General features: G+C 39.1%; 1 protein-coding gene across 12 annotated transcripts in view; it reads left to right on the top strand.

Annotated features, from left to right (window-relative positions):
- The window catches only part of NPAS3 (neuronal PAS domain protein 3), a gene marked incomplete at both ends in the record, with an annotated part of 867,736 nt that overhangs the window by 109,744 nt on the left and 734,146 nt on the right, over window positions 1-23,846 (top strand). The window lies entirely within an intron of this gene.

The following is a 23,846-nucleotide window of genomic DNA, read 5'->3' as shown; positions in this document are numbered from 1 at the left end:
CAGTGCTTGTGGTTGCCAGTTATTCAAAAATGTCCTTGTATTGAAACCTTATATTTCTCTAATTTAGTGGGGAAAAACAAAACAAAACAAAACAAACAAAAACAACCAAAAATTTTGCCTATGAAATCAAGACAGAAAAGAATGTTTATTCTTTTGAAGTTGTGGTCTAAAAGGTTTTTTTTTAAATGACTATATTAAACCTCTTAGGTAAGCTTCGTTATATTGCAATAAACAAGTACTTATATGCAAGAAAATCTCGGCAAAATACATTGCACAGGTGCTATGCATCTTAGGGATTTGAAAGGTGTGTTATGTATAAATTAGCTGTCACTTTTTTCCAGTCCTGTAATGGAATGATGAGTTGTAATTTGCATAATCCTTTAAGAAGTCAAATTATACTGTCATGTAGCAGACTTAACATGCTAGCTAAGATTTCAGAGCTTTGCAGCTAATTACTATGTACCTTACAGGACAGTTAAATTGAAGTTGAGTCCTCTGCCTTTGCTGCCATTTGCTTGGTCCATTACTTAACAGAATCTGCACTGTTGGTAACCAGGTGTTGTTGCTATCACTGAAATAAACACTCTGCTCTGGGAAGGAAAGGCATTTTAATGTATCTTAGCTTGACTTGTATTGCTTTTGCTAAGAAGAAAGTTTTTGGTTTTTGTTTGTCTAACACAATAATCTAAGTTGGAGTCTTCCCCCAAATGAAAAAATTTATGCTTTCCAGAAAAGTTATGAAATATTGATGGAAGCAACATTTACTTTTAATTAATTAAATCCCCCTATAGAAAGTGTAAAGTAAGGTAAACATAATTTCACTGAAGGCATTAGCCTTTCTGGATATACTTTTCAAATATACTTTGGTGTGTTTTTGACTGCAAACTCTTCTTTGGCAATAGAGTTTCATTATTGAAGAAAGTACCCTTTTTCCTTAAACCTCCTTTCTGAATACAAGCTGGTGAGTTCTACTTTTATTTACTTCTCCAATTGGATGTAGAGCGTTTTCTTTCATGGTTTCCATTTTATAAAATATCAAGAAATCCTGGAGCCCCTGGAGGATGCTCTCTGAAATGGTTGCAAAATGGATGGCACTGGGACTCTTTCCTGTATCTTTGCAACTTATTTATCTCTGGCTTTATTTCTTGATAATCTGTTGTCTAGCTAGTGTTATTCTCTCCATCAGAATTAGTGTAATTATAATGCAGATTTTTTTCTGATGAATATTTTTTGAAAATTCTTATTATCTGTGAGTCATAATTACTGAGGCTCTTGGTGGTCAGGTTTCTGTAATTTGTTAGTGATTTTGCGGCTTTGTTGTGATTCGTGGATACTTTGAGGAAGCCTTTTGCTGTAGAAGAAGGGGGTCCTTTAAAGACCGTATTAAAGCAGCCGTTAATTGTTGACCATTCAGCCAACTGTTGTTCATTTGTAATTAAGCCAGTGTCACGTGTCTGACATTCCTAGCTACTTAAAGGCTGAGGCTTGTCTGTTTAAACTCCCGAGAGTGAGGATGGGTGGATGGCGTCTCCTCCGTCTCCAGGAATTCAGTCCACAGGAAGGCGTCTCTCCTAACCGTAGGTATCATCTGAAGGGCTTGCTTTTTTAAGAATTGGTGTTATTTGTAGTCAAGGTAGACACAGTAGGCAGCACAGCTGTGACTGCCAGAGAAAGTCACTAGGGGGATATTCATAACAAGGAAATATTGGCAAATAAATGATGAAGAAGGGGAGGAAATCCCCAAGATGTTAAATGGGAGCATTGTCACTGAGATGATTAATGGTGCTGTGTATTTTAGTGAAGGTGCTTATCTGGATTGTCTTGAAACTATAGTGTACATTTAATAGCACCTATAAAAAAGCATGTGGTGCAAGAGCACATTGAAGAGAAAAAGCTGTGGATCCTGACTTTATTTTCCTCAGTGTTTTCTCCAGCTACACCTTTGGCTGCTGGGTATTGGAAAGCTGATGTTAATATATATTATATATAGGAGTATGTATATTCTATATAATATATTTACTATTAACCGGCCTTTGTATAGGTCCCCTCCCTAGAGGATTGAAAATGTTTTGTGAAAAAGATGGGTATCTTTTCAACACTTTTTAGGGGTGAACGTTATCAGTAAAAGGGAAACACTGATCACTCAGATTTGCCTAGTTATCCTAGGCAGACGGCAGGGCTGGCCCTAATGCTACGGTGGGTAAACTGCCAAAGTTCCATCATTGATGGCTTTAGTACAATTAAAAAAAAACTTCCATTAATTTCTGCTGAAGGAGTGGCTGTCTTAGAAGACCCTCTAGCTTTCTGTGTCAAGCCATGAACATCCTGATTCTGTGTAATGAATTATCACTTGCCTTGAGGGCTCTTTTATCAAAGATGGCAGGTTCATCTTTGGGCAGTTACTTAACCTTCTTGGGCCTCAATAATTACTACTAGACACAGGGCTAGACATAGACAAGAGACATATAATCCTATCTTCAATGAGCTTAGCGTCTAGTAGAGCACTGTTTTTTAATTTGGGGGGCCCTACTGGAATATTGGGGTATGAATCCAATTTGGTGGATCAAGATTAGATATTTAAAAATGAGCTGGAAGATAATAGAAAATTTTAGTGCATCGCACTTAGGAAGAGTGTGTTTTATCTTGTGAGGCTTCCGGTTTTTATGTGTGTGTATGTGTACCTAAAACTGCACGTATGTGTGTACATGGGGTGTGGTTATCACTTAAAATGTGTTTGTCACTGTGTTTTATATCCAAAAAAAGATTGAAAGCCGCTAGAGTAGCTGGTAGGTGGACGTGTAAACATAATGACGTGTGGGTATCACATCAGTAAGTGTTCAGGGTACCGTGAGTCATAAAGAAATGGTCAGTCTGTGGAAAGGGTTGAGGACTGTCTGGTCTCTCCTATCTAGGATGTGCTGGAGCCAACTTGGATAGGCTCATGAGAGCAGGCTGTATGCTCATCTTTCCAACTCTTTGACCCCTGACCTCATACTGGTGACTTGAAATTGGGCAAAGTATTTTCACTATGGAAATTGGAAAATGCTGCAAATTAGACGCTTTCCTACCCCCACGTAGTTGTTAAATATTTACCAGCATATATCACTTAAGAGGAGTGATATTCCTTCCAACTGTAATTCTATGGCTTTATAATTATTGTGAATTATTTTACATTTTAAAGCATTTTATATGTTGCATTTAGATGTTACTGGGAATTATTAAAATAATTAAATCATTTCAATGATATTGAAGTTTAAAGTGCATAGGAATATGAAACCTGTGATTAATTATTTCAAAATGTCCATAATTTATGGTTTCAGAATAATGGTAGTTACCCTAACTTCTTACATTAAATGACTATGACATGGACAGTTTAAAACTTCAAATTGTAATTGGTGATATTAAGTTTTTTTGGCAAAGGGTAGGAATACAGTGTTTTCAAGAATGCTAACCACATTGTAAATACTTTATAAATTTCATTGCTTTATGTTAAGCTGTCATTTCGCTAAGTACTGAAACTTTTAGATCCCAGACCCCTCTCTCCATTTTTAGCTCTCCTTATAGTTTGCAATAGTATCTTTAGATTTTAGTGAACCCATCTATAAAGCAGTAGACTGGATTGGGAGATGACATGGTTATTTGTAATTAAAACAGTTGTCTTATTTTTTTCTATTTTCAGTCATAAAAGTAAAAGTAGTATGTATGAGTTGGAAAAAAATATCCCCCTCCATAATAATTAGGATAACTTTAAACTTTATTTTTAAAGAAAGACAAGAAGATATTTGAGTCACAGGAAAGGAAACTTTCCCAGACATGAGATGGAATTGTAGCAATAAATTCATTAAATTACCTGTGTTAATATGTGATTGTGGGGAAAGATAACTAGGTAGGAAAGAGTCAGCTGAGAAAGGCCTTTAGGGCCTTAAAGTTTGCCACAATTTAGCTATCTGGTTGGATACTACTGTAGAGGGATTCGAGGAAGATTGGGCATCCTTGAAATGACTGTTGTTGAGCACAGCTTTAAGACGAGTCTGGGGAGACTGGAAGTTAAGTTACTGATATTTATCGAGCCTATGCTACGTGCCATGTCAGTGGGCACTGCTGTACCTATTTTGAACAAAGAGGTTTAACTCAGGGTTCCTAGTCTCAAAGTGCAGCCAAGATTGAGAAGGTGCTTGTAATTGACTAGACAGGTATCACCTAAAGAGAAGGAGACATTGGCAAGTTTGTGAGGGTTGTCTTTGTTTCCTCTCTTCTCCATTCCAAGCCCATCTTCGTCCTCTGTGAAATTTACTCCACCTGGATACCTGGGTAGTGTTTCATGCCTGGGCCTTTCCCCAAAGAGGCGGGGCATACATTTTTGTCTGTCCCCCTCATTGAGGGTCAGGTGTTGTTAACTGATAATGTTACTCTTCCATTTGAATTTTAATAAGCAACTCCAAGTAAAGAATTCAAGCAAAAAAGGGTGACTTCTCCAACAGAGTAATTTCAGACACCATGACAGGGATTGGAGGAATTAACCTGGGCCTGGAGGGACAAACCCAGAAGGAGGGTGTTCTCCTGTTCGGGACAGTATTGAGGCTGGCCTTTGCCACGAAGTAGGGGTTTGAAGTGGGAAGATTCAGACTCAGAAGAGGGAAGGAATTAACAGGGTCCAGGAGTAAGAGGAGGAGAATGAATGAAGAAAGAAGAAATTCACCAGTCTTCATCTGCTGTGTTGTGCCAGACAGAGTGCTAACCACTTGCACGTGTCCTCCCAATTAAGGAGAACAAGACAGGTGCCTTGTCAGGCAGGCTGCTGGGGGATAGATGGTCACCAGTGCTGAAGGGGAGGGAAAGGTCAAGGAGGCTCCAGTGGCAGCAGCAAGTTCTTTTACTGGTTGTTTAACCCGATTGATTGATTGCTATTACACTGGATCCTCATCCCCCACCTCACGCACATTAGAATAATTAACGCCAGTTGTGTTTGGATCAGTAAATACCTAAGAATTGAGAAAAGCGAAATATACAGTGAACTTCATAAAGAGCTCTAATAGAATCTGCATGTTAAACAGACGTTGAACTTCGCAGCAAGAACTGCTTCAAGCCTTTCAACGTCCAAATGAATTCTGATTTCCACATCATGCCTTTCAGACCTCAGCATGGTTTCTGGTGCTTTCTCCCAGTTAATTTTAGCATCACACCAATGATTTTGCCTGCAAATGACTTGAAGTAGCGTATCTTGGTAATGTGATGGCATACAAGTGTATTATTTAGGACTAGCTTTAAAAGGAACTGATTTATTCATTTAACGAATGTATTTTGATTGCCACCCATGAGTCAGGTGCTATTTTACACAAACTGACTTGGTCAAAGGTGACTAAGAGACTTCTGCCCTCCAGGAGCCTAGAAGACTGAGATGTAAACCAGTAATTGGGGTTCCATGCGAGAGGTGCCTCTGGTGAGATGAGTGCAAACTGTGGAAGTGACGCCATGCAAGAGGTATTTTTAATAGTCAGGGTGGGCCGTGGAGTCTTCATGGTGGAGGAGATACCTGATTTGGGGGAGGGGTGCCTGAGGTAGTGATTTAGGCTAAAAGAAGAGTATTTCTTGTGTAGCAGATCACAAATGGCACGTGTCAGGAGTGGAGGGCTGGGGAAAAGGCGACAGTTAAGATTGGAGAAGGGGAGCAAAGGCATCTGGTAGATTGCCCTCCTGTGGGGGCCCTGGAGGGGTTTTCAGGAGGGGCAGAGTGTGGAACGGACTGCCTGTTAGAGAACAGCTCTGGAAGCAGCTTAGACCTGAGGCAGCAAAGCTGCCGCGGAGTGGCCCATGGCCTCAGCGCCTCCTCTGTTTAGAAAGTTATTTAGTGTGCTTTGCATGGAAGAGTGTGCAGTCATCCTGTGTTTGTTAGTTTGAAGTTATTTTTGATTTATAAACATCTTGGAGGACTCTCCCAATATGAAATCCAGTTCAGGACCTGTCCACAAATTCACTGCTTTTCTTGGCTTGAGGTGCTCATATTTGCCTTTCTCCTCACAGACCACTTGTAATTCAAGATAAAGGAATGCCAGAGAGTAAAAATGCACAGGCACAGGAGGCATGATTTAAAATGAAGGAATATTAATTGGCTTCACCAGAGTGTATATTTTCATTATGAGAGAAGTGACTGCCTAGATTTTTAAAAATAATTGGTTAGTGACACCTGCAGTATGTATGAGAACTCTAGAAACTTGAGAACAGAAAGTAAAGGTCAAGGTTACAGGAATAGAGCTACAATGAGCCTTTTGTAGGCATGCTGTTCAACTACAGTGTTCAAAATCGCTAACGGGTGGTTTCAGAGAGGGACGGAGACGAATGTGCTTGTGCGCAGATTTAAAAAATAATAGAGCAAACTTATCTATAAACCGTGGTTTTAATAAATTCTCTTCACCTTAAGAACAGCTTGTTCTGTATGTTGTTTGTAAAGATGTCTTTAGTGAATTTTTGGTCTTAGTTTATGCATCAGAGTAGAAGAATTATGCTTTAGTCCAATTTAGATCCACAAGTCCACGCAATAATATTTAACCATTGCTAGAGAGAGCTAAACCTCCTGGAGATGGATCTGAGTTTGATCCTAGCCCCACAATTATCTATTAGATGTGGGACAGTGGCCAAGTTACTGAACTCTTTAAGCTTCTGTTTTCTCACCTCTGAAATGGAGGCAAAAACGATAATTATCTCATAGTTGTTTTGAGGGTCAATGTGATGATAAAGAAGATGATAATGGCTAACATTACTAATCTTTTACCGGATACTGATGTCTGGCAGTGGGCTAGTAGCTTAATATATACATTTTAAAAGTCTTTACAATAAACGTAGGCACTAGGTATATTTATTACCACCATTTTACAGATAACTTATAGAGTAGCTCACTCAAGGTTAAGGAGGTAGGATATGGTGGGGTTTGGATCAGCATCACTAAACTATGACTCACTGGCCACATCTGTTGCCCCTGCCCGTTTTTGTAAATAAAGTTTTATTAGAACACTTCTACACCCATTCACTTATGCACTGTCTATGTATGCTTTTGTGCTCCCATGACAGAGTTGAGTAGTGGTGACGGAGACCATATGGCCCACAAAGCCTCAAATGTTTCCTGTGTGGCCCTTTACAGAAAGAGTTTACTGACCCTTGCGTTAGACCTCCAATCTGTCTGACTGCAGAGCGTAAGGTCTAAACCACAAAAACATTTACTATGCTGCTTGGCATATAGTAAAAACTCACTAAATGAGCAGTGCTTTGTTACTCATCTAACTTAGGGTACGACTCTTCACCTCATAGAGCTCTTGTTTACAAAATGGAAATAATCATTTAGCCTCCAGCAAGATAAGCCATTATGACTATGGAAATGTTGAATTTAACGTTCCTAAAGGAACACATCCTGAGTTGTATGTTAAATTTGCCATTTATTACCATGTGTTATGTAATATAGATGCAAGAATTTCCACTTTCATAGCATTCAAAATACAGCATTGCATTATAAGGAATAATTGTGAACTTTAGTGAACATTCAGCATCACTGTTAATTTCATACACCAGAAAATTTCATATGCTTAGGAAGATTATATTTTCTTAAATTTCCAATGGAAAATACATTAAAATGGAAATGCCACTTAAAAAGCATTATGATCTGTGTTAAAAGTATGTATAAGCTTACAGAAGAAAAAATGCAACAGGATTTTTTATCCACTTAAATGAGAAGATACATAATCAGCGTACCCCCCTTAATAGTCTGACCAACAACCAAGGGGAGAGATTGTTTTCAACTTCACTCAGAAATTTTATTTCCATGTATTTGTCTATTGATTCAGGGAATTCCCTGTCCTCTGCTCAGTAATGACCTTGGATTTGTGTTACTTTGGAGCTTATCGAGTACACTGTGGCAGGACATCAACTTGTGTTAAGGGGATACTCGTGGAATTACCTTTCATTAAGTCCAATGCCATGGCTCTGGGTTGGTGGCCTAGGGGGTGGGTTGCGATTGCTAGATTAGTTATATTGTTTTCTTTTGGAAAAGCTCTTTTTGAATAGAGATGCAACACATTTCATTCCAGAGCATGTAGAAAATGCATATAAACATAAAAAAACATAGCATTTGTAATCACACCACCCATAGACAGCTACCACTAACAATTCGGTGTCTATCCTTACGTATAAGTGTGTTTATATGCATGTCATCTTTGACAGTTCTATATCCACATATATAGGTTTTCCTTGTGAATCCATCCACAAGTTGCCTCAGCTGACAGATATCTGGGGCCAAGTGCTCTAATTTGTCCACAAGCAACTTATTTAAGGGAAGTTGGAAACTAGTCACCTTCCATATAGAAACTACTTTCTGCAGAGATTTGCTGTCTTACACAACGTATATTTTTTCCTGTTGCAGTTTGCGTTTCCTTTCTGAACTTTTACTACTTTCTTGTGTGGGGAATTTAAATTCTTTAGTTAGAAAAAACAAGAACTAGTGATAAAATTTTCAGCAGAAAAATCCTTCTCTATCCTCTCAGTATTTTAATCTAGAGAGTCCATCATTGAAAGGTAGAAAGTTAGAGGATGAAGCTAATGGTGAGAAGGGTATAGTGGGCTCGAGAAACGTACAGCTTTTTTAAAAAAAGTTATCAATTTATTTATTTTGGCTGCGTTGGGTCTTCGTTGCTGGCTTTCTCTAGTTGTGGCGAGCGGGTGCCACTCTTTGTTGCAGCGCGTGGGCTTCTCATTGCGGTGGCTTCTCTTGTTGTGGAGCATGGGCTCTAGGCGCGTGGCCTTCAGTAGTTGCAGCGCATGGGCTCAGTAGTTGTGGTTCGCGGGCTCTAGAGTGCAGGCTCAGTAGTTGTGGCTCAGGGGCTTAGTTGCTCCGCGGCATGTGGGATCTTCCCGGATCAGGGATCTAACCCGTGTCCCCTGCATTGACAGGCAGATTCTTAACCACTGCACCACCAGGGAAGTCCCATACAGCTTTTTTTAGATCAGAATATGTACATGTATGAGAGGTAACCGTTAAGTGATTAGACGGAGTTTTCTGGCTACTTTACAAACTCATTCTCTCACATGCCACATCTGCTACATCAATCCTTAGGTTGCTTAAAAAGAATGCTACTTACTGTGTTCAGCATTGAGATGTTTTCATCTAGTTCTCAAAGCAGAGAGAGGTCTGGTTTCTGGGAGGATTTTGGTTCAATAACCAGAGTGTAAGGAAAGTATACTTGAGTGATTTTCTGTTGGCCAACTTGAGACCTTTGTGATTCACATATTAGTGTGAGGATTCTTTGGAATTGAGCACTTGATATTTATGTGATTAAATAGACTATCATCGTATCTTATTTAAAACCTAATTTCCTTTCCCTTCCTTCAGCTCATTTATAAAGACTCCCTGCAATAAATATTAAATGCAGTAGTATTTATATAGAAGATTTTATATTATAAGGCCTCACTCTGCTTTTTCTCATTAGGTGCCAATGACGAGAGGCCTGTTTCTCTCTCTAGCAATTCTTATCACTTGCATTTCAACCAACATAAGCTTCCATAACAGCCTCATTTCCTTGACTATTGCCTGTCAGGGGTGCTCAGAGTGAATCACAGCCAATTGCATGCCTTGGACTTTAAACCAGAAGAGGTGCATGGTCTTTTTGATGATTCTTTTCTTTGCTTCCACTCTCCAACCACACTAACAAAATTGGTTTAGGAGTGAAATTGGCATGGCTCTGTTGGGCACAGTTTCCCATTCCATGTGCTTTAGACACCAGCTGGATCTCCTGATGAAGAATTAACATTTGCAGTGCAGGATTCCCTTGCCATCAGAAAGCAGAGCATTCCTAGGAAAGCCTTTGTAAGCCAAAATGATGTAAAGTGAAGAAGCAATTACCTTAGGACCCGTCTTGCTAACAGATGCACAAAATAAATGGAGATGAAGACACATGCTCACAAACACAGTTCAAAGCTATGAGGGTTTGATGCTGAGATGCAGAGCATAGTTCCTGGGGAAGGAACTTGGTGGTGCCTCTCACTGCTCAGGGTGAGCTCACTGCCTCTGTAACTTCTCACCGCAAAACAAACACTGAAGGCTATTTTCGCTTTTGCCCTTTCCCCAAATGTGAAAGTCCTCTTCCGATTTCTTTCAGTTATTGAAAACAGGTACGAATGTAGTCTTTCATAAAAGCAAAGTGGTGTAAAGCAAATTTTAGAAAAGCGGGGGATACCTGTGATAACAGCGTGGTCTTTGCTCACTTCCAGGGAAGCAGCGTGCTTTTCCAGGGACTGCCTAACTGCTTGATGGCTTGCAAGGGGAAAATAAGCAGCAGCTCCAGTTCTCATCCCCTGGAGAAATTCACCAGGTGTCCTAAGTCTTGAATTAATATCAGTGAAAGCAGTGGTGGTCATGTCACCATGTTTTTAAAAGGAGAGATTTGGAGACACATCCAGGGGGGATGAAAGTGGAGGGTAGGAGAAATTCTTGAGTTCTTGTAAAATTGATGATCTATAAATTCATCTGATAGCAAGATTGTTTACCCTCTTTTCTGAATGCTGCTTGCCCAAAGCTAGTAACAATTTATATGAGGCTGGTAAGAATGAAGAATGCTGTTTTGTCTTTTTTTTTTTTTAATTTATCACACTTGTGAAATGCCTTGGGGAAGGGGAGACTAAACTAAAATTATGGGCAGGCAGATTTTAAGTAGCATATTTAAAAAAATAAATTTATTATTTTTGGCTGTGTTGGGTCTTCGTTGCTGCGCGCAGGCTTTCTCTAGTTGAGGTAAGCGGGGTCTACTCTTCGTTGCGGTGCATGGGCTTCTCATTGCAGTGGCTTCTCTTGTTGCGGAGCACAGGCTCTAGGTGTATGGGCTTCAGTAGTTGTGGACACAGGGTCAGTAGTTGTGGCTTGCGGTCTCTAGAGCGCAGGCTCAGTAGTTGAGGCACACGGGACTTAGTTGCTGCATGGCATGTGGGGTCTTCCTGGACCAGGGATCAAATCCGTGTCCCCTGCATTGGCAGGTGGATATCTTAACCACTGCACCACCAGGGAAGTCCAGTTGTGTATTTTTATAAGGATCTAGTGGCAAGTTTGGTTCACTTGCACCACAGGTACCTTTGTTCGCTCTGTTCAGGAGAAATTTGCAGGACACAAATGACTGCTGTGGTACAGAGTGTCCTCAAAATTCGAGGCTCTGAGACATAGACAATACAGCTGGATTTATTCTGCCATCAAAAGGAAATACCCATTGATGCTGAGGCCTTTCATTGTGAGGCTAAATTGATACTTCTGTGGACAAGAGAAGTTTTAACTCTTGATAATGAAGTTAGGTTTCAGTTTCACCATTCTTCTGTGTTGGCTGGTCTTCCATAACTAGTAATACAGATGTGGTAATTGATTAGCTTAAATCAGAAGGAAAGGAAGTAACAGGTTCCAACTGTGGTGTTCTGTGGTTTTTTAGGCATTATGATAATTGACCCAAATAACTTTTTTTTTTTTTTTTTTGCGGTACGTGGGCCTCTCACTATTGTGGCCTCTCCCGTTGCAGAGCACAGGCTCCTGACGCGCAGTCTCAGCGGCCATGGCTCACGGGCCTAGCCGCTCTGCGGCATGTGGGATCTTCCCGGACCAGGGCACGAACCCGTGTCCCCTGCATCAGCAGGCTGACTCTCAACCACTGTGCCACCAGGGAAGCCCCCCAAATAACCATTTTTGAAGTAAGTAAGTAGTATACTAATTTTGCACTGAAGAAAATGAAGGCTCAGAGACGGTAGGCCAGTTGCTCGGTTTACACAGCTGATAAAGTTTAATCTGTTGACTATTTATAGCAGAATAATCTGAGTCAGTCTGGCCCAGCAGTTTATCCCCTTTAAACAGAATGATGTGGCCCTTTGGAGCAGGATGATAGTTTTCCTCAGAAAAACATTCATCCTCTACTGAAGGATAGTCTAATGAAATCTATTGCTGCAAAAGAATAAGACTCTGAGGAGCTTAAAGCCTTACCTGTAGAGGAGGGAAGTTTCTTATATTTGAACATTAGTCACTTAAACATGCAGTATCCTTTGTGTTCCCAGCTGTGTACCCTTGAGTGTGGAGGCAAATTAGGTCTCCCCTTTGGAAACTTCATCTGCTGTTACACTGCAGTTATCACACAGAAATGGATGAATCCAAAACTTTTATATCAAGCCCTACCTCTTTCCAAATTCAAGTTTTATATTTCCAAACTGCTTGATGTCTCTGCTTGTGATCCACTTTATATCAACCTCTGCATCTAAAGACCAACAAATTTGCAAGCACTTCTTGGTGTTTCGCAATTGATCCTCAAAGCAACCCAGTGAACTGTATTTTATCTCTATTTTACATGGAAAAAACCTTAAACCAAGCAAATGAACAAACAAAAAGCCCTCGAGCGGGAGGGGGAGTAAGGTCTCCCCCTTACTTGTCTTATCTCTCATCTCATTCAGTTTTTTTAAAATTAATTAATTTATTTTTGGCTGCGTTGGGTCTTCGTTGCCGCACGCGGGCTTTCTCTAGTTGCGGTGAGCGGGCTTCTCATTGCGGTGGCTTCTCTTGTTGTGGAGCATGGGCTCTAGGCGCACAGGCTTCAGTAGTTGTGGCTCGCGGGCTCTAGAGCGCAGCCTCAGTAGTTGTGGCGCACGGGCTTAGTTGCTCCGCGGCATGTGGGGTCTTCCTGGTCTGGGGCTCGAACCCGTGTTCCTTGCATTGGCAGGCAGATTCTTAACCACTGCACCACCAGGGAAGCCCTCATTCAGTTTTATTAAGTACTTGAGTTTACTGTACACAAAGTACCTTGCAAGACAGTACAAATTTCCTTTCTGGGCTGCCTTAAATAGTTATCAGATTAAAGTAATGTTTCTAGCAAATTTCCTTGCTCAAAATCATTGACTGTTCATTCTTACCACATGGTGTCTATAGCTTAGTGTTTAAAACCCACCAGTCTTGCTCTAGTTTGCCTCCCCTTCTCCCCCAAGGTCTTTCTCAGCCCAGACTCTCTGCTCCTATCTGTGAAACGTGTCTACTTGTGTTAGGTACAAGACGTGCACTATCTCTGTGCCTTGGCTTTATCCACAGTGGTTTCTTTCCTCTCTTAATTCAACACATTAGTTGAGTACGTTCTATAACTAGGAACTATTGTTTGGGATATGTCGATGAACAAAGACCAAAATCTTCGCCCTCCAAGTTCGAGGGCATTAGAGACAGGCAGTAAACAACAAATGTTGAAAACCAAGTAGATCACATAGTCTGTTTGGTGGTCAGTGCTATGGAACAAAAATACAGGTTAGGAAGAAATTAGGGGTGTTGAGGTGAAGTTTTTGGTATGGTTTCAAATAGGTGAGGCTCCATTTAAAAGTAGGACATTTTCCTCCAAGGATGTGAGAGAGTTACGCATCTGGATAGGCAGAGGAAGATACTCTAGGCAGAGTGAAGGCTTTGCGGCTCAAGGATTCTTGATGTGTTCAAAGACCACAAGGGGGACAGTGTGGTGGGGTCTGTATGAGCAGGGAGGACAGTAGCAAGGGACAGTTCATTGAGGTGATAGGAAAGTCACACATAGGACCCTGGCAGGCCATGTAAGGCTTTTGGCTTTTACTCTACTTAAAATGGGGCCTTGGGAAGAGTTTTGAATTGAGGAGTAATGGGACATACTGTAATTTTTAGGATCAGTCTGGCAGCTGGCTGAGCATATGCTTCAGGGGGCTGAGGGTGGAAGAAGGGAGACCAGATTAGAGACTATGGCCATAAGCAAGGTGGCTCATACCAGTGGTATAGAAGTGGAGGTGATGAGAAGACTTAGGATTCTGACCTATTCTGAAGGAACAGCCAACAGGATTTCCTGATAGAGTGGATTGAGGGGGGATAGAGAAGAGAGGGAAGTCAATATGGAGCCCAAGATTAAATCCTCATGTGTCGTTTACTCTATCACATGTTTGGGGGCACTCAATCATATATATGTAAATATATACCTTTAGGAACTCATACACAGAGTGGCGAGGCATGACATAAACTTATAAAAGTTAAAGGATAAAAGAGTGTGTGGGTGTGTGTGTGGATAATATCTTCTCAATAAAATTGCAAGTTCCTTAGAGATGTTAATTCATTTATTTACTCCACAAATCTTCTTAAGGTGCTTATTAAAGGCCAGTGATTGTCTTACCTCTTCCGTAGTGCTAAAGGCAATTAGAGGCAACTTCAGTGTAGAGGGTAAGTGTACAGGCTCTGATGGAGACTGATGTGTGCAAACCCTGGTTCCACTGTTTTTTGCTGAGTGATCTTGAATAAGTTACATAAGCTCTCCCCCATTTTCCTCTTCTGAGTAATGATAATAGTCTCTCTCATAGGGTTTATCATGGAGAATAAGTGTACTAATACATGTAACTTAGAACAATGCCTGGTACATACTAAATGCTCAAAAACTGTTTACCATTCCTAAGTAAATGTTCAGGAAAAATTAGTTAAAAGAGGATTAACATTTGGAATGACTTTCCTCCTTTAAACACCTGTATTCAAACCTGCCATGCTGCGTGGATAATGTGAATAATAAGGTCTCGTATTAAGACTTGCTCTCTAGCTGATGGTTAAAAAATAAAATGGGAGAATTGTATTATGATCAGTCTGATTACCTGTCTCTTTTCAGGGGTGGACATGGAGTCTGGTCAACATCCCCTTCTGGGTACATTTGATTGACAGACTGACAGACAGCTTTTAAATACCGAACACATAAAAAGATCAGTATTTTCTTATTATTTTTTAGCTTAAAATGTTGAATGTGTATTAAAATGAGAAAAATAATTTTCAGGATAGATATGACTTTCCTAGTACATAAAAGCAAGGAGATCACATCAAGAAGGGAATAATATTTTTTTGTCCAAGTACAGGAAATTACTATTTTCCCCTCCATGTTTATGTTTTGATACCTAATATCTCTTTTTTTCCCCCTCATGTGGTTGTTTATCTTTTCATTTCTCTTATTATCAGCAGCTAATTTGGGCTCCAAATCCATGAAAGAGCAATGCTTTGCTGCTGTGGAATTCATGCAGACATATTTAGTGTCAGGGGTGGTTTGAAGAGCAGCTTAATTCAGCTGTTATTGTGCCTGGTACTTCAGCGAGGCACTGAGGTTCTGTTTGAGCTCAGTATTCCTGATCCCACTCTATACATCATAGATGGCAATGCAGACAGTGACTGTCAATGAATAACAGGTAAATATTGAACAGGGAAGCCCTTTTGATTAACTTTGTGGATCATTATTTGAAAGTAGCTTGCATCGGAACAGCTCCATCACTCATGATCATAGCACAAGGCGTAGGGGTCGGAGCATCAACCTGCTGGTTGGAAAGCTGAGGTTGCATTCTTTGTTCTGTACCTGGTCCTGCATTCATGCAGTGGTGGACTAATTACAACTATCCAATGAGCAGAATGGTGACTGTTTAGACCAATAGGGATGCAAGATATTTAAGATGATAAAGCACAAAGAATGCTCAAGAGAGACTGCGCTATGTTGATATAAACATATTAAAGCATATTTATAATAACTTTTTGAAGTATAAAACAGTATGGGTGCTCTTAATTTTTTATCCTGATTCAGAAGTCTTTTTTCTAATATGGAATTTAGACAGTTATGGCAGACTGAAAGTGAATTTTTGGTCTAGTGTGTGCTAAAAATAAGTAATTTCAGCATCTGTCCTCTTTCCTAGATTTTAGTCCATACCACCTAATGGGCACAAATGGCCCTCATGAGACATTTACCCAGAAGGTTGTTACATAATCTCTCTGCTGTTTACTGAGTGATTCTGAGCCAACCATTGAGCATCATGGTAAATTAATAGTTTATCATCTTTGGAACAACACCATTATTATTATTGAGCTTCCATCAAAGAAGATGCACAGAACTTGGTAAAAAGACATAGGTGGGATTGAACAGAAAAGGACAGTTCTCTGCTCTCAAGAAACTTTTCTAGGTCACCACTTACATGGTCATAATAAAAAGATAAAGAAAAACCATGACTAGATTATTCATGCATCTTGAGGAGAGACCCAATTCAGTGGCCAAATAGGCAGTTCCAGAAAGTTTTCATAAAGTTCACATTTTGGAGTGAATCTTTTAGTTGAGTCTTTCCATCATGTTGAAATACAGAAATGTTCAGAAACTAAGTGCAATAATTAAATTTATTAAAACAACCAATGAAAATCTATCTCCTTATCATGCTAGAGCAATAGTTTAAAGGTAGGCATTTTATGATTTAAATGTATAATTACATTTTAAATTCCCTTAATTACATGGATTAATGCCATTGTTACTTGCTGTTAAACATTTATGAACCACAAAAGTGACAAAATTATTTAAAGAATGTTGGATGGAGTCTTAATTTTATGTGTCACTTAAGTGTTAATCTCATGCAACCAATATAACAGCCAAAAAATTAAAAACAAATTTATTCTGAAAATTATTTGAATAAGAAGTACACTATAAAGTGGTTATGCTAACTAGAACTATAAGCTACATGTTACTGTCACATTTCTGAGGAAGAGATTCTTTATTGGTATCTTTTTAAAAGTGTGTTTCAATTTTGCTTTTAAATGAACAGTGGAAAATATATTAATATTCTTGCTCTTTAACTGTAATGTTCTGGATTAATCGATGGGAACATCCCCACTGTGCCACACAGCCCGCCCCCCCAAAAAAAAAACAAAACCAGGAAAGGATTTAAAAATTCATTTAGAAAATAGTCTCGATTAGATAAGTATTACAAAGTAATGTATTAGAAGTCACTGTATTACATTATGAAATTTAGGTAAACCTATAATATGCATGCAAAATACACAATAAACTGCAAACCTAATATAACAAACGTGAAATTTCTTTACAATAGAAAAACACTGAATACTTTAAAGAGCAGTATGGGCTACTGTACTTGTCTTTTCCCCCAGGGGTCTCAGGATCTAAATTAGGATGAGGTTCCAAGAGAACATGTGTTGGGTGGTCCCATCCACAAAGCTAGAACATAATTTGTCATAAATCTTTGTTTAGAAATGGAACAAGGGGGATGCCCTGGGTCAGGCTGGAATTGGCAGGACTGTGTGGAAACGTGCCCACATGGCATGGTATCTAGCAGAGCCAGTACTTCTAGGCCTTTGGTTTTCTTGAAATTACAGGTAGTGAATTCAACATCCAGTCTCTGCCTTTATAGAACAGGAACCTTGGGCCACAGTATTCTTTCATGTAGACTTATTTGTGATCCATATTATAATTTGTATTTTAGTTACAAGAAAAATTATAAAAATATAAATATATATAATAAAACATATGTATCAGTATTTTAATTTAAAAACTTCCTAATAATTTCCACAACTTAAAAAGAATTTTATGTTTATACCCTCAACAGGAAATAGAATGCACTAGACAAGGATTTTTTAAATGATGGTGACATCATTGCTGGCTTTTAATATTCCATTTTACCCTTACTAGGCAATCTGGTAATGTCTGGGGGGAAATGGAATATGTTGGGGGAAGATATGGTAGTTTTGAAAGTTATTTGGCTCCATTCAGGAACAAACGTTCATTTGTCAAGGAAATATTTATCATCTCTTTGTGAGAAACTGTGGACATTCCTCAGTCTCAAGGAAGTTTCAGGCCATCAGTGGAACACAGAAATAGAACAATTTCTTGATTCAATAATTCTTTACTGAATACCTACTAAGTACCAGGCATTGTCCTAGGCCCTAGGTATTCAGTGATAAACAGGACGTCCACAGCTCCTGTGGCATGGAGTTTATACTTGATCTAGGAGGGCAGCCAGTATGCAAAATCACATATGTAATCTTCCAAAGGTAGTGCTCTATAGTATGAAGGAAATTAAATCAGTACGAGGGGATGGAGGCTGACAAATGATTTTCTTACAAGACAGAGAATGTTAAGTGCCTTAAGAATGGTATCAGTCTCTCAGTTCTCTGCAGGTCCAGGAGAAAAAGAGCATTTATGGCTGTGGGGAATTGGGAAACTCTTTTTGGAGAGGCTGAAACTTAAGCTGGTCCTTGTTGGATGAGAATGAACAAGTCATGTTTGTATATGACAGAGGATGGAAATAAGAGTTTCTGTTCAGAATTTACTAGAAATGAGAAGGGGACCTTTATAGGACATTGAAGGAAAAGAGGGGAATTTGGATTTGGCATTTTATGTGGTTTCAATAAACTGAAGGGTTTGGGCTGAGGAATAGTGGAGTATGTGGGATTTTTCTAGCCTCCGTGTTTGCGTGGAGTGGATGAGAAAGAGGCCACCTGACGGGCTGTTATGACAATGAAGAAGTGAGAAGACTATGTAAATTTTCTGCTTGGGCAAGCAGTGACTATTTCAAGATTTATTTAAGGGCTACTATGTGAACATGGGTTTGGGTGGATGGACCACGTGATTTCCTGACTCATGAAAGCGGTTCACAGACCAGAAAGTTTGAGAATCACTGTCCTAGGGCTTCCCTGGTGGCGCAGTGGTTGAGAGTCCGCCTGCCGATGCCGGGGACACGGGTTCGTGACCCAGTCCGGGAAGATCCCACATGCCGCAGAGCAGCTAGGACGGTGAGCCATGGCCGCTGAGCCTGCGCGTCCGGAGCCTGTGCTCCGCAACGGGAGAGGCCACAACAGTGAGAGGCCCGTGTAAAAAGAATCACTGTCCTAGGTTCGGTATGCTGGCTGTGGTTTACGTGGTTACCTACATTCTTCAACAGGATTTGATCAGGAAATACTTTAAAAATTAAATATCAATAGAGCACCAAGAAGAACTCATCAGATAACAAACGTTTTTTGGACATACATAGGCAGCCAAAAATGGTTCCATAGATGAATTACTTATAAAAGAAATGGCTACCACTTAACTCATATCTCATTATGTAAGAAACAAATACATGTTAACATTATAGGACAGGGATGGATAACATAAACTAGTGATCAGCAAATAATGACCTTCAACTGTTTGTTAGTAAATGTTGCCTGTGAATCAAGGTGCCAATCAGACATAACACATGCATGTTACAGGTGATGGTGCAGGAATGACGCATCATTTTTTAAAGATAGATCACTGCATGAGAGCAATGATGTAGATGTGTTTGCTAATGACAGAACCAGCTTGTGTGATTAGTATTCATTTTTTGACAACCACCATATTGAAGGGAGGTTTTCCATAACATTTTTCTGATCTGTTGACTATGAACTTGAAGATTCACACTCTTATTAAGTTGATTCCTATCTCCATCTAGATAAACAGTAGAGAAGGAAAAATCCCATTTTAATTATAATTTCCTTAGACTTTCTAATTGAAGTGTTGTATTTTATTTTTTGACTCAATATACAGGCCCCTCTTATCCATTGTGTAAGTGAAGGTTTTCACCTTTTTAAATAATAAGGGTATGTTAATTATTGGAGTGCACAAATCCTAGCACTAACCCCACTTTTGCAGGAATTCTGATAGTTTTTGTACACTGGTTTTTGTAGAAATTCTGACCTGACTTTCAAGGTTTAGTGCACTTACTGCTAAAAATGATGTTTGATTTCTAAAAGCTGTCTGGTTTAACAGGATCTTCATAATGTCGTTCTATATTTTCATCAAGTTTAAAGAACATGAGTTTGAGTATCCTGAAAGGGAATCTGACTCTCTTGTTAGCAATATGTTAAGCAACTAAGCTTGCATCATTTAAAAATATTTTTATTCTTCTGTTTGGAGATCAACTTCTTTTTAACTTCAGAGATATTATCGTATACTTAAAATTCTTCGTGACCTTCCTTTCCAAGGTATGTCCTGCCCTTGCTGTTTTTTCTCTCTTCTTACCTTAGCTCACAAAGCTGGTATCACTGTAGTACAACTAACGCTTGCTTCTGTTCGTTGAGCTTCCATGGTCTCTGGTCCACCTGCCACTCTCTGCAGGCTGCTGGAACACATTTCATCACAGCCTCTAGTAGTCACAGAAACAGTTGGAAAACTGCATCCTTTATACTAAATATTGGCCACCAAGCTGGCAAAAGGGGAGAACTTACAACCTTAAGTTAACTTCTCTAAAATCTTGTTTAGGGAGGCAATGATTTATTGAATGTTAATAAATAACTATAATTTAGTAACTCTTTTATGAACTATCTTTACAGAGTCCATAAGAATCTGTACTGTGCCTAACTTCTAACATTTTGCTTTGTATTTTATTAATTGGTGGAATTACATTGAGTTTAAAAAATTAACCTTAGACTTCAAATCTTTCACATCTCTATGGGTCTGTTTGTGTATAATAATCAGAGTTGGCCTTTAAAATCCTCAGCCAATGAAGCAAGTGTGCAGTTTTTGGTAATATGCATTTTTACGTTGTCTATAATTGTTTCTCACTAGACTCGAAATAGCATGAATTAAGAGAGAAAAACCCTGGTCTTGTCTTTCTATTTGCTACCTCTCCCTCAGCACTCCCTGGAAACCTAAAAACAAGTGGGGTCTTTGTCTTTTGTCATCAGACAGTTTCAATGAATAGAGGTTGATAACTAAAAATAAGACTTCACATCCTAAGAAAAAAGTACAGGAGAATTGTAGAGCTGCATAGAGTACTGCATGAGAATCCTGCCTTAGAAAGTGGAGAGCCTTGTGCTGAAAAGCCACTGAGAGCCCTTGAGTGGGAGAATTTTGTTTTTCTGTAGATAGCATGTTACCAATTACATCAAGAAGAGTATAGACGTCTTGTTAGTGGATAAATGGAGGTTGGAATCCCTTTCTAGGTTATTTTATGGTATTTGTTCACAATATTTACCTTCCTAAATTGATTCAGCATAATCTTCACCTCAGCTTTCCTTTATTTCTGGAAGACATATAGATAATGTGGTACTTTTATGAAGCCTTACATGGCATCAAAAAACTGGTTTTTGCCTTAGCTCAGCAGAGCAGCAAGATTATATTAACATAGAGTTTGGAACATTTGAGTTCCCATAGGGTACAGAGTGTGGCTGATATGACATGACTTGCCTTCAACAGTTGTTTTAACAAGATATCCTTCCTATACAATACACTGAGCTGAAAGGCATAACTGAGTAATGTTAGCAAGAAACACTGTTGGCAAAATTCTTGACTTTCATCTTTATCTGATTAATCCAAAGCAATGTATTACTTACAAAAGTATTTTCAACTGAATATATATGACATATTTATTTTTCAAATGTCTGTAACTTTACAAGAACTATTTTTGGTGTGTGATATTTTTATTCTACAAAAGTGTTTCCAGATTCACAGCACAAGCAGAAAGATGTCCGGGGCTTTGGATGTCTGGTTTAAAGAGGCCTGACGCTATTCATTCGTGTAATAACTACTGAGCATCTCCTAGGTGCCAGGCACTGAGGATGCAACAGTGGATAAAAGGGGCAAAAGTGTGGGCCCTTATGGTACTTACATTCATGTGGGGATAGCAGACAAGAAGCGAATGGACCAATTGTAGAATACATAAGGAGATAAGTGCTGTAGGGATGACATGAGCAGGAAACTGGGCTAGGAGTCCCAGAAATGGGAGTGGGGTTTGCAGTGTTAAATGGGGTGGTCAGAAAAAAACCTCACTGTGAAGGTGACAATTGAACGAAGTTCTGAAGGAGATTTTAGAGCAAGCTCTGTTTATACCCTTACTTCACCATTTGGAAATGTATGAGTCCCGGTCGGCTGACTGTCTTGCTGATGCCCACTCTCTCCAGAGATGTTCTTTCCTGCGCCCTGTATTTAAATTTTCTCTCTGATGCCTTATGTTCTATTTTATATTGTTCTATTTGGGGAGGAAAAATGTATTCTACAGAGCATTGAGCTCGTTGGATGAAAGATGCTATGATTTCTTTAAAGAAAGCATAAATCAAGGTTCCCTAAATATTCCGAATTGCACCTTACTGAGAAATTGTTTTTTGTAAACGTTTAAAATGGTAAAAGAAAGCTTTCCACTCTAAAAAATGGTATTTTTACTAATTTACTAATTAACACTTTTCTTCTGCTTAGCACTTTCAAGACCTGATTTAATTACAGTTTCTAGTACCTTAAATAGTGTTTTAAAGTGAGTCAGTGTTGCTTTGCTCAAAACATTGAAGTAAGTTTTTTGCCCTTTTAGGCATCAGTTAATATGAAATGTCTCATTTATTTTCACTGCCAGAATCCTCATCGGAAATAGAGGTAGTTCTGTTACTTGGATGATGGAACCGTGACTAATCAGGGAAATGTTAGATGTACATTTGCTTCACAATCCCAAGGATAGGGTTAATGGAGCATTTTTTCCTTAGTAATATGCACGTAGTTCTGATTTGGCTCTGGGCTTGGAAATAAAATGTGAGAAGCACCAATTCTCCCATTTATTCTGAGTTTGGAGACTGCATTTGAATTGGCTCTCAAAATATTGAGAGAATTCCTCCCCTGGAGAGGTTCCTGCATTGCTATCTCTGGTAATCAATCAATTGAGAATCATTTGGTAAACTGCACACTAGCATGTTCTACCAAAAAATAAAGCCATGGGAACCACAGATTTTCAAAAACAATAAAAATTATATATGAATTAAGAGATAGCAAAATATTTGGAGTTTTATCAGAATTTTTCTCTTTGAATGAAAAAGCCTTAGAATAACCTAATTGTTGTAAAATTAAGTTGATCTGTATTGAAGGTGGGGTAGAAGAAATTCCTGGAGAGCAAACTGTTATTTCCCAGCATTGTTTCTTTCCTGGTAGAAGTCACATAGAAATAGGGAGAAAGAAGATGATGCAAATGTGCAATGTCGCGTTTATGTTTCTTAAATCAGTAAAATTTGGAGACATTAAATTATTTAGAATAAGGATTTCTCTTACAGAGCTAATTAGATTTAATATCAGAAAGTAACTGGGAATTGCTTCAACTCATATTTCTAACAAGTTGTGTGAGGCCTCTGGAATTTACATTCCCAAATGGAAACGTGTAACTGCTATTTTGGTAATACCTGCCTTCTCTGTGACTCTCAGACTCCAGTTTTCTGTGCTAGTGATTGTGTATGTACATTCAGACACACAGTAGTTGGAGATGGTTTAGATTGCTTTCTTCTGTACCCATTGTGGGGTTATTGGCAGCACTGTTCCTTCACTGAAGGGAGAGAGAGTTATTTATACAAAAAATACTTTCCTTTGATTACAGTGTTTTTCTCCAAAGTAGAACTCTCTCTCATGTATACCTCACATATACATATAGTTTCAAGATTCCTTGTAATTGTGCTTTTTCTTGGACTGAATTTTTCTTATGTGCACAGCCCTTTTGGGCAATAAGATTTATAAAATTTAAAAAACATGTTTCTTATCCAACAGGAGTTACATATAACGTTGCTGGGGAGACAAGGTATGGGATCATCATTTTTTTTTACTGGTTCAACCTGATGATTTTGCAGATGAATAAAGAAAGAGTCAAATATACTGGGAATCACAGATAGCTGAGAAATGAGTGGTAGCAACTAGGGGAATGGATATGCAATTTATGCAATTAAGTGTTACAATGAGCACTGCCAACAGTCAGAACAGTGAAGTTCAGAGAACTGTGAAAGTTGGAGAAAGTCTTTATAAGAGAAAATGAAACTCAGTTCACTGCAGAGGCTTTGGGGGATGGGTAAACATTTGCGATGAGAGAACATCAGGAACAAACATTTTGAGGCAAAACTGAGCAAAGCCTGGTTACATTCTAACGTGGACAGGAGGAAGCCATGGGGGGGTTGCTGCATGAGAAATGAGTGCCATCACAGTGTCAGAGAGAAGCACTGGCAGGTAGGGAGCCCATCCTGAGGCTGTTGAGATCTTTGAAAGCTTGCTTCTCCTGTTTACACTTTACTCTGGTTCTTTGTT

The sequence above is a fragment of the Grampus griseus genome (assembly GCF_964374135.1).
Source record: "Grampus griseus genome assembly, chromosome: 2".
In the NCBI taxonomy this organism is placed as follows: Eukaryota; Metazoa; Chordata; class Mammalia; order Artiodactyla; family Delphinidae; genus Grampus; species Grampus griseus.
The sequence above is the reverse complement of the archived record's forward strand: the minus strand, read 5'-3'. Positions and strand labels throughout refer to the sequence as shown.